This window comes from Carassius gibelio, chromosome B9 (genome assembly GCF_023724105.1).
Source record: "Carassius gibelio isolate Cgi1373 ecotype wild population from Czech Republic chromosome B9, carGib1.2-hapl.c, whole genome shotgun sequence".
Classification (NCBI taxonomy): Eukaryota; Metazoa; Chordata; class Actinopteri; order Cypriniformes; family Cyprinidae; genus Carassius; species Carassius gibelio.
The window spans coordinates 7,224,541-7,235,539 of NC_068404.1; positions in this window are offsets into that span (position 1 = coordinate 7,224,541).

Consider the following 10,999-nt stretch of genomic DNA (forward strand, 5'->3'; position numbering starts at 1 on the left):
ACACACACACACACACACATATATATATATATATATATATATATATATATATATATTATGTAAACAAAAACATTTATTTTGGATGCAATTAATTGCTTGAAAGGACTAAAAAATTTATTAATATTATAAAGGTGCATTAATATTGATAAATTTCTGACACAGTGGATCGTCATTGCATGTTTTATTTTATTATTATTATTTTTTAAACCACACATTCTTTTATTTAAATTCATTCAAATGCCATGCAGAAAGACCATTCATGCCCAGTGTCTCTACTCTTTTTCTCAAAGCAGTTGGCTATATAACTGCCAGTGGTCGGCTAATACACCTGACATGTTTTAAACACATCTTGCTTTTGATAAATGTAGGCGTTTAGTTATCGCTATTTAGTAGTCCTGCCTGTAGGCTACTCTTAGTATCAGCAGGTGGCGCTGTTCAACAAGCCATACGACCATTAACATGGCAATAACTCAATGAAAACTCTCCTAAAATAAACCTATAGACAGACCCTCATCCTCCTAGTAATTTCATTAATGCTGATCATCAAAACCCCCGTAATACTGAAACGGTTTATAAACCAGGGTAAACACAATCTAATCTAATGCTGGAGACTGTGCTTAGGGGGCTATTTGAGCTCAGACAGATGATTAATGATGCTCCTTTTTGTCTAATTAGTGTCTGGGCAAAATTAAGCTACTTGCAACCGATTATTATTTCCCCTCGGGATACAGATAAAGTAAACGGAATCTATTTGTATGAAAAACATCACACTTTTTCTCTTTTGTAATGCATGGTAAAACAACAATGCGCTGCTGCACAAACACAGTGATATCCAGATGAGGGCAGTAGTGCATTACTGTCAGAGAGAGAGAGAGAGAGAGAGAGAGAGAGAGAGAAAACACTTGTATAAAAGAGTTTACTTCTGGAACTCACGCAATTTAAAACATTTCTTAAATTGTCCATTACTTTTAAATGAGATTTTCAGAAAAGGAAGGCTAGCATAGTAATTTTGACTATTATAGGCTAATATGTGACCCTGGAGCACAAAACCAATCTTAAGCAGCACAGGTAGGATATTTGTAGTTGTATGGGTCAAAATTATAAATTTTTCTTTTATGCCAAAAATCATTAGGATAATAAGTAAAGATAATGTTCCATGAAGATATTTAGTACATTTCATACCATAAATATACCAAAACTTCATTTTTGATTAGTAATATGCATTGCTAAGAATTAATTTGGACAACTTTTGATTTTTTTGCACCCTCAGACTACATATTTTCAAATAGTTGTATCTCAGCCAAATATTGTCCTATCATAACAAACCATGCATCAATCGCAGGCTTATTTATCCAGCTTTTAAAAAACATGACCCTTATGACTGGTTTTGTTCATAATCGATTTGCTATGTCCTGCAGCAGTGATTGGTGATATTGTAACAGCTACCGATACGTGTGTGTTGTTTCGTGGCACTTCACTGCACGTCCACTTGATAGATAACAAGAAAGAGCAATCAAATTCTCAAATTACCAACAACTTGCCATGTTCAGCTGACTGTCCAATTATCTGTCGCCCCTTGATACAAGACTCAGTGACTCAATTACAATAAAATGCTTACACTGTGGGCTGAGAATTACTGTCCCTCAATCAGAGTTGGTTTGTGTGTCCTCAGAGATATGCTGCATATATGCAGATGAGCAGCGCTGGGTCATAAACGCCCAGTGCAATTAAAGTCTTCAAACTGGGGAGGAGACTCTGTGAGTGATTTATCAAAATTAGTTTCTTTCTGCTTTTTATCTGGAGGAAAGGGAAAGTCATTGCATGAGACCTTTAACCCTTTCCTATAACTCTGATGGTGCATGCAAACCAGTCGATATCCTGCTTCAAACTCAAATGTTCATCAGACAGAATAAGATCTTCCCCAGAGAGGGCAGTGGGCACACTCGCGCAGTTTTCGGGAAATGAAAGTTTTTAAATATTAAAGGTTTCAAAGATTAACTTTGACCATTTATTGCCGTTCATGCATGCTGTCAGGTTATATTTATGACAGTAATTTTACTGTATTTAATTGGAATATGAATATTTTAATGTGTAGTTTATACCCTTAAGCTGTAATGGACTTTCAGAAAATGTGATTTTAATCACAAAATTATAAAGTGCCTTTAGAAAGGCAGAAGTATTCGACTTTAAAATTGATGGGATTTGATTTTTGAGTTTATTATTTGCACAGTAGACAACTATGAACTTGTGAAGATTCACATAAATCTGCCTGGAACTGATCAGAAAATAATTTTCTTTTAGTTTTCTTCAGTCAACAGGCTTCATCTCAGGTTTCATATATATATATGAAATAGTGGCTGTATACTTTTGGACCCAACTTTATCTATTAGCATCATATCATTAGTATGTTCCTCTATGGGTTTTGACATAACTCACATTGTTTTAATTCCTCAATGGTGAAGTCATATAGAGAATCAGGGTAGTCTGGGGCCGCAGTGCCTTTTTTGGGAATGTGATGTGAGAGCACTGATGCCGTTTTGCCTGAAAATAAAGTTGTAGCTGTCTGGAGGTTGTGGAATGTGTGGCCGGCTCAGGGCCAGTGCTGTGTTTGGAGACGACTGGCCGGATAGCAGGGTTCTCAGGGACACCCAGACAGACGGGAGGCAGGTACTGCTGATCCTCATCTTCTCCTCCTTCCTCATCTACACAGTCATGAGGAGAATGCAATGCAGGAAAACAGTTCTAAGAATAGGCTTTATCACAGTTGAGCAATATCCAATTTTATGAACCTAAACATTTAAGTCCATCATTTGAAGGCAGCTCCTTTTTCTGCTGAAGGGAGGACACTGCTGCTGATGCTCTTGTTTTAGGGCCAGTGCTTCGCCATGCCCCTTGGCAAAGTGTCGGCACTGATGGAAACACAGTCCTGAGCCTCACTCCTATTCCTTTACTGGAATATTAAAGGGACAGTTCACTCCATTCACTCTCCATCATATTGTGCCAACTGTTGTCTGGGAAACAAAACAAAATAAAACATTAGTTTTTTTAATTCCATATAATAAAAACATAATTGGAGCACAAAGAGTCCCTGAAACATTGCACCCCACCGAATTTCATTGTTTGTAACATAGTGGAATCCCAAAGTGGAAACCAGCAGCTTGGACATTTTTCTAGATATCTGCTATTTTGTTCCACAGAAGAAAGAAATGAGGATTAAAATAATACTATCGTGAAGTATCCCTGTAGGCAGCAGCAAAGTACCTCACTTTATCTCTGGTCTTCTTCAGAGCACCTCTTTAAAGACCATTTCCCATCGCTCTGTAAACTGCCTTACATGTCTTACAGCAAATAAAAAGTCACCCATGCAGAAACAGACACTCTGCCTTACAAGCCAAATCCCAGGAGGACAATAAGAGTTAATTCCTTTCATTATTTTATTCCCATTGCAGGGGGTTATAAATTTAACAAAGTCGTCTTGAAACTATTCCAGAAACTCCCAGGGCAGCCCTAAGGTTTAATGGAGCGTGCATGCTCTTATCTTTGGGAAGGGCCATTTGGTTACTGGAGGATGGGAGAGGAGTGGATCATTAGCACATGTGATGCCAAGGTGATCATATGATGCTGGCTGTTTGTATTGGGCATTAAAAACAGCACTGCAATCTGGCAAATGAAATCCAGCACTGAGCCTGATGTAGAGGAGAAATAAACTTGTGGGTGTCGAATGGTAACACACGCTTTGTTCCTGAAATGACACTGTGAAAGCTGTCACTTGTGAAAAAATAAGTAACCTTCAGCATTCTTTTAAAAAGAGCACTTAATGAACTCACTAATGAACTTAAATGAAAATCTATTATACTTTAAATTGGCATTAAATGCATTTATTTGAACTTTAAAGTGTTAGTTTGACCCACAGAAGTGGTACTTAAGCACATCTTTATGTAATTTCATAATGACTTTCATTGTCCTTGAAACACTAAAATAAATTTTAAAGTACTTCTTACTGAAATTTATATTTCCTGTGTTTAAATATATTTTTAATTACACATTTGTAATGATGAGTTGCAATTTAGCTTATTTAAAATATATTAACTTTAAAACTTTTAATCAAATAAAGCACCACAGTAAAAATTATAATCAAGTATTTTACTTTAGTCAACACATCAAATTAAGTGTACTTTTTTTTTGCATGAGTCCAGATTATTAAAACACAATGAGGTGTGCGTGAAAGTAAATCTTATATTTTGACATTATTGCAAAGTGTACACAAGGGTCTGCTTTCTTTAAATACGCTGAAGTGTTGTTTTATTTCAACAGTTATATTAAAAGCAAGTACAGTTTTTTTTTTACATATATTTGAGATGCAAAGTATATATATAGCATATATTCTTTGATATGCTACAAGTGCACATTCAATACATTTAAGTACATTTCTGTGACCAATTGGAGAATATTTCATGATCTGAGATGGTTTAAATGGCTGTCATGAAACACATAGTTCCTACTGTAAATTCTGATTTTAATAGTTGCATATAAATGTGTTGTTAAACAGACAACAAACACACGTCTATAAGTGCATTCTTTATTAAGTTACTTGACACCATAAACCAGTTGTCACTTAATGTGACTATTTATTGAAAATTGCTGTCTGTTATCATAAAACTGTGGTTTGTGTTTCACGCTGTGCTTAAGAAAACCTCTTACCGACAGTATCATTAGTTCAAATTAGCGTCGGGAAAAAACAGCTTTCCATATCAGCCATTCAGGGGATTTTTATTAAATGTGTTTTGAAATGTTTGTCTTCCTTTCTCAAGCAATTATATTATATTACATGTTTACCAGTGCCCACATTTTTCAGAGCACTATTAAAAGAATGAAAAAGACTTAAATTTCCCCCGGTCTACTGTTTTTGGTCATTGCTTAGAATAGTTTGTAATGAAGGGCTTGAGAAGTGACTGGTGCAGAAAATGAAGCCATTCCTTATATATATATATATATATATATATATATATATATATATATATATATATGACAGTGCATTTACTTACTTAACCATAAGGGGTGCCAAAGTCCCAGAAATTACATAAAACTACTCTTGAAACTTTTTCTTTTTAATGGTTTTGTATGGGAAGCTTAACATACAATTTAACTTGTTTACTTATATATATAGTATGCACCATTAGTAAGATGTATAAATTGTGCATTTATAAAAAGGTGTATGAATTTGGTCTTTTTATATCACCATCTTAGTGCAGGAGTGCTTAGTTGAAACTGGTAAAAATTAGAGGCCTTGTTTTGAGTTCAGGTGAAAACAATTAACTGTAGTGCCTTTAGGCATTCAGTGCTATAATGATGTCATTTTCTGGCAGGTCAGTGATTGGCTGGCAAAAACTGTAAAGCAGGGAGCACATGAGCATAGATGGCAAAATTCAAAGCGCATGTGCCAGCCAAGCAACTACCATTGAATGTTAAAGGGAATTCTACTTTAATGCACAGGCTCTCGTAACTTAATTAGTACATTTCCATTACCAATTACAACATAACATCATTAGAACAAAGGTTAACAACATGTTTAATGCACAACTGTGTTTTAAAAGTATCCAAAAATATAAAAGTTTTCTATAATTTCCCCCAGAAATAATGTGGTTTGGAGAACCAAGTTTAAAAGGAAGAATATTTGAGCATGTCTCTTTCAGTGCAGAATTATAACACAAAGTCTTTGATGTGCGTTATCTGTCACATCTGTGCCATATGTCAGGGAACTCGTGTGAAGGAGACATAAACACACTAAATAAGAGCAGATTCAGGATACAGCTGTGCAATCTAAAAGATCAAACAATGCGCTATCAGTGCGCTGGCAAAGGGGTCGTACTCTTGCAGCTGGAGGTGTATGTTTGCCAGGATTGAGCTTGATTGCCTTTTTTTTAAACACTTGTTAGCACTTTATGTGAGTACTGAGCTTCATGTCAATTATCCGTTGATACTGTCACCACTTTATGTATTTGATTCTCTGATGTGCAGAACCTCATTAGTTTCTAATTTAGTGAATATGGTACGTTTGCTCCAAGCACATTAACAGAAGTGCTGTGAACATGACACCAGAAACCTCAGCATCCTCGTAGCTGTGCACTAGAGAGAGAGAAAGCACACATGTGGGTGTCATACACAGGCTCGCAGTGAGCTGTGCAACATGAGAAAGGGAGGAGTCCGGGAACATAGCAAAGAATGATGTTTTCTCTTAATAAAATCCCTTGTTTTCTGATGCATCGTGAAAGGACATGAAACCGGCCCAATTCCAGCCTCATATGCCCTTTTGGACAGGGTTCAGATTACGACTATAATGTCATCTCTCAAAAGAGCAGGGCAGAGTCTGTTCACTACCAGCTTACATTTAGACTGTATTCAGGGGATTTCTTCAAAGTATTTAAACAAGCAGGAATTTTTTAAATATGTGTATATATATATATATATATATATATATATATATATATATATATATATATATATATATATATATATATATATATATATATATATATATAATATTTTAAAGAAATACACTGCAACCAAAACCATTGTTTTATTAGGCACTGGTCACATTTTGGACTTCTATAACTTGTCTTCTTTCAGACAAGTGGAGAGAAAAAGGGCAATACGCACATTTATTTGACACTTTACCTATCTGCATCTGTAGTGAATTACATTTCTTTAAGTGTCATGAGTTTTTTTCTCATGCGCTGAACCAGAAATCTGCACTTCAGTAGCAGGAACACACACCAAACGTATTTGTATTCCATTCAATATTCTGAAGGTTTTTACAAAGGGGTTAGTTTATATCATTCACCATTTTATTCCTAAAATTTTGGTGATTTTTTTTGAATGACAGAATTTGTCAGTGCATTTGTTATGATTAATATCAATCATTTCAAATGGTCCTGCACAGTGAAATTAATTTTTTATATGTTATTTTATTTACAAATATTATATGCAGTCAGATAACATTCCAGATGCATACATTATAATTATTTAAAACAAAATAGCCCAATTTTCAGATTTAGATTAAGTGTAGTATGGGCTTCCACAAACAAAAAACTAAATATGTTGGCTGTAAAACTTTTAAAAACTGAAATTTTGTAGTGTTTTTATTATTATTATTATTAATAATATTATTATGACCTATACAAAATGCAAAAGATGCCACTTTACAATTTACAATTTAAATAACACCACATTCATGCGCACACACTTAAATGTACAGAGCATATTGTACTTACTCAACATGATTTATTTAAAAGGTTATCAGGAACCATTTCAAATCTTTCCTCGTGTGTGTGTGTGTGTGTGTGTTTATCCCAGACCACTGGATATGTGCTTAATCAAATCCACTCAAAAGACATAAGATGGAAACTCAATTAGCTTTGCCCCTTGTGGTTGCACTGGGGATCTATGTCTAATCAGAAATGTCCAGTGATATTATAAAAAAGGAACATGAGTGCTTTCTACTTCCCAGGGTTCTGCTTCATATTGATAGATTGGTAGATCCTCTCTTACGTTACTCATCCTGTTTGAACCTTTCAGCAGCTGCTGATCATAGATGCGAGCAGTGGTTCCCAAGCAGTAATTATCAACCGAGGCTTGAGAATACTTGAAAAGATTGCTTCTTTGCTTTGTTAAACCTAACAGAAATTATGACTTTTTCCCGAATATTAATAGGTTATTAAATTATTAAGGTAATACTACACAAATCATATGTTGTTGTTGAATTCTAACAACTCAAACAGTTTAATAATAATAATAATAACAGTAATGAGTTTCGTTCATAAACATGGATGACTGTTGTGTAATACATGCACAGGAAATTTGATTATTTGTTTGTTTGTAGCTAGCGAGTCCCCATCATTTACTTAAAATGAATGTGTATAATGGCCATAATAATGAGAACGGTAAGTGATATCAAGAGTCATTATAGTGAAAAGAAACACTGTTGAAATGAAAAAGAGTACTTGCAATTCTAGAGCTGAAAAATGTTAACATGTTCTAGAGCTAATTAAATGCAACTTTCTAATAGGTCTTTAGTTTGTTGGACATCATGTGGAGCGGCGGCACATTAGCCAGTGTTTTACTGTACTGTTGATGTGTGAATGAGGTCATCAGCAAGAGCTGACATTCTCTGCTAGTCCTTCAGCCTCCACAGTAGCTGGCAACACAATGTACAGCCACACAAAAAGAAGTGCGAGAGAGAAAGAAGAAGGGATTCTTGATAATCCTTGAGCACAGAAGAAGGCATGATGGAGAATGTCTGCTATGCGGAGCATTCACAACAATGTGTAGTGTCACTGGCAGGGCCCCACAAAAGCGCTGTTCTCTCAGCTGTCAAAGACGCCATTGTGGCATGAGCCGAACAGAACCAACCCGCCAAGACTCTTTATCACTCACACATTCCACTCATACTGCCCCCTGATGCACATTCCCCTCCATTCACCCTCTCCTCGAGTGGGGCCAGGCTCTCTTCTTTATTACACCTGCCTCCAGCTGTCGTGCAAGAAACAGCTGCCGGAAAGTGACGGTTCCTGGGTGTCGCAAAGAGCGCTCAGCACCTGAGGAGTATTGCGCTTTCTGAAAGTGCCACGACGGCTGATGTGTCCTAAAGGGATGACGCCTCCCGGGGCAGGGTGTCAGTCAAGCGTGGGAAGCTCCAGTCGACGTGCGCACGCCACCCAAAAGCCGCACCGCAGCTAAGATTGTAATCTCTTTGAGGAAAAAGTGGGATAACAAGGGCTTTAGCCTGCTTATCCCTCTCATGCTTCAAAGCAAGGATGTGTCGCTCAGCAGAGAGGAGCTCCTAACAGGATAAGACATCTCAATCCTTTGGGGAAGTGATACAAATTGGGAGCTAATTCCATTGTCCTGTATTCACCCAGCTATTGTTTTGCCATCCAGTTTAGGGGACCGACAGCAACAGGGTTGCTCTCTCAGGGTACTGGCAGGTTTGCTTGTTTAGGGCTTGGCCGACCTACCGAGAGGCTTGCCCAGCCTGCTGGGTAGGGGTAGGGTTAGGATCAGATCCCCTGCTGGGCTTGTCTTAGTGTGAGCGACAGGAGCCCCGGCCCAGCTCTACACACACCCACCTCACCCACTCGACTTCCTCTTGGCTCCTAGAGCAACTGATTGACACTTGTTTAAGGGGCCTGGCTACATGAAGACATTTGACATATGTGAGGTGCCTCCTTCCTGTCATGTCTTCCCTCCCCTGGCTCTCCTGACTGTGTTAATGGGTGCAGGTGGCAGCATGGGTTATGAAGTGAGTAAATATCAGTGCGATTGGCCACAGACTTGCAGAACAAGGGTCATTACACCAGGGCTGCATTTCCCAAAAACATTGTAAGTCTAAGTAAATTGTAGAGAGCACCACTGGTGCCATTGTTTTCTACTGTTTGCCTTCTTTTGGGAAACACATACATACTTAACGTAGTTACTTACATAGTATTGAATCCAAACCCATGATCTTGGCATTTTTAGTGCAATGCTCCACTCTCTGAGCTACAGGAGCTCACAGTTTGGAAGACTCCGGCTGGTGGGGTTTCGAACCTGAATCAGGAACTTGAATAGACTGTATAACACGATCCATCCATTCAGCAAAACTGCTTGTTCTGTATAGAGTCCTGAAGTTGGCTTTTGCAATAGTGCAGAAGGCAAGCTCTGTGACCAATGAAAGTTTACAATTCTAACATGATTTTTTCATCTTGATAATCCTCATAAATAAAGTCAACTATTACATTTTGAAGCCTAAATATGATTGCCAGAATTAAAAAGCTATAAATTGAGAATTGGACCCTAAAATAAAGTGTGACCAAAGAGTCACCCAAAAAAGAAAACGTTGTCCTTAATTACTCCCCCCATGTCATTCCAACACAACAAGTTTATGAAGCTACGAGAATATCTTGTGTGTTCAAAGAAAATAAAAATAATGCCTTTATTCAACAGTTCTTCTCTTCCACGTCAGTGTCTGCCGACACATGCATGTGTATTTCTCTGCTTGTAAACAAGGCGCAGAGCTTGTGTCATGGTACTCGCGTGAATGTCACCGGACACTGATGCGGAAGAGAATAATTGTTGAATAAAGTCCAAATTCTTGTTCAATTTTGTGCACAGAAAGCAACAATGTCCTTATCACCTTTCTGGGCCTTGAATGTGTGAGTTGCGTTGCTGTCTGTGGAGGATCGGAAAGCTCTTGGATTTCATCAAAAATATCCACATTTTGTGTTCAGAAGATGAATGAAGGTCTTACAGATTTGGAACGACATGAGGGTAAGAAATTAATGACAGAATTCAAATTTTTGGTTGAACTATCTCTTTAAGCTTCCGACAATTCTTTTGACGTTTATAAAAAAAAAATCATTTCATTGAAAGTTTGAGTTAGAGTAGTCTGCAAGTGATTATAAACGCACTAGTGAGTTGATAAGTTTTCTTATCTCTATTGTCCCATTTAGCTATTCATTACTGGTGCATATCCCAGTGTTCAGGTCCGAAAGCTAGGAAGCACCCTAGACTGTCTTATCAAGATGACAACAAAATGACAAATACAATTTTGTTAACCCCATTTATGAGACCCACCAGTTCCAATTCCTGTTGTCCTATCATGTATGAAGGGGCTGAATACAAATAAATGATGTGCTTGTTAATCGGGTTCACAGGTAAAATATCAGAAAAGGTGAAGAGTAGTACAGGCAGCACATTATTCAATTGCAGAGCTGAATTTTTAAGGGCCAGTCCGTTTGATGAGCCTAATTAGAGACAGGATTTTGACGGATCACTTCCTGCATGAACCTTAGCGTCTGTTCTAACTCAGTTAGTTGACAATGGCCGTGTTTGTAGGGATAGGGTGGAGTGTGGGATCACTGTGGGAGTACATTGACGGTCTGTAGATTTAGGCTGATTCGGATCTACAGGGGGCCGTCAGAAACCAGCAAGTCAATGACAAGGAACAACCCCTAACACTGCA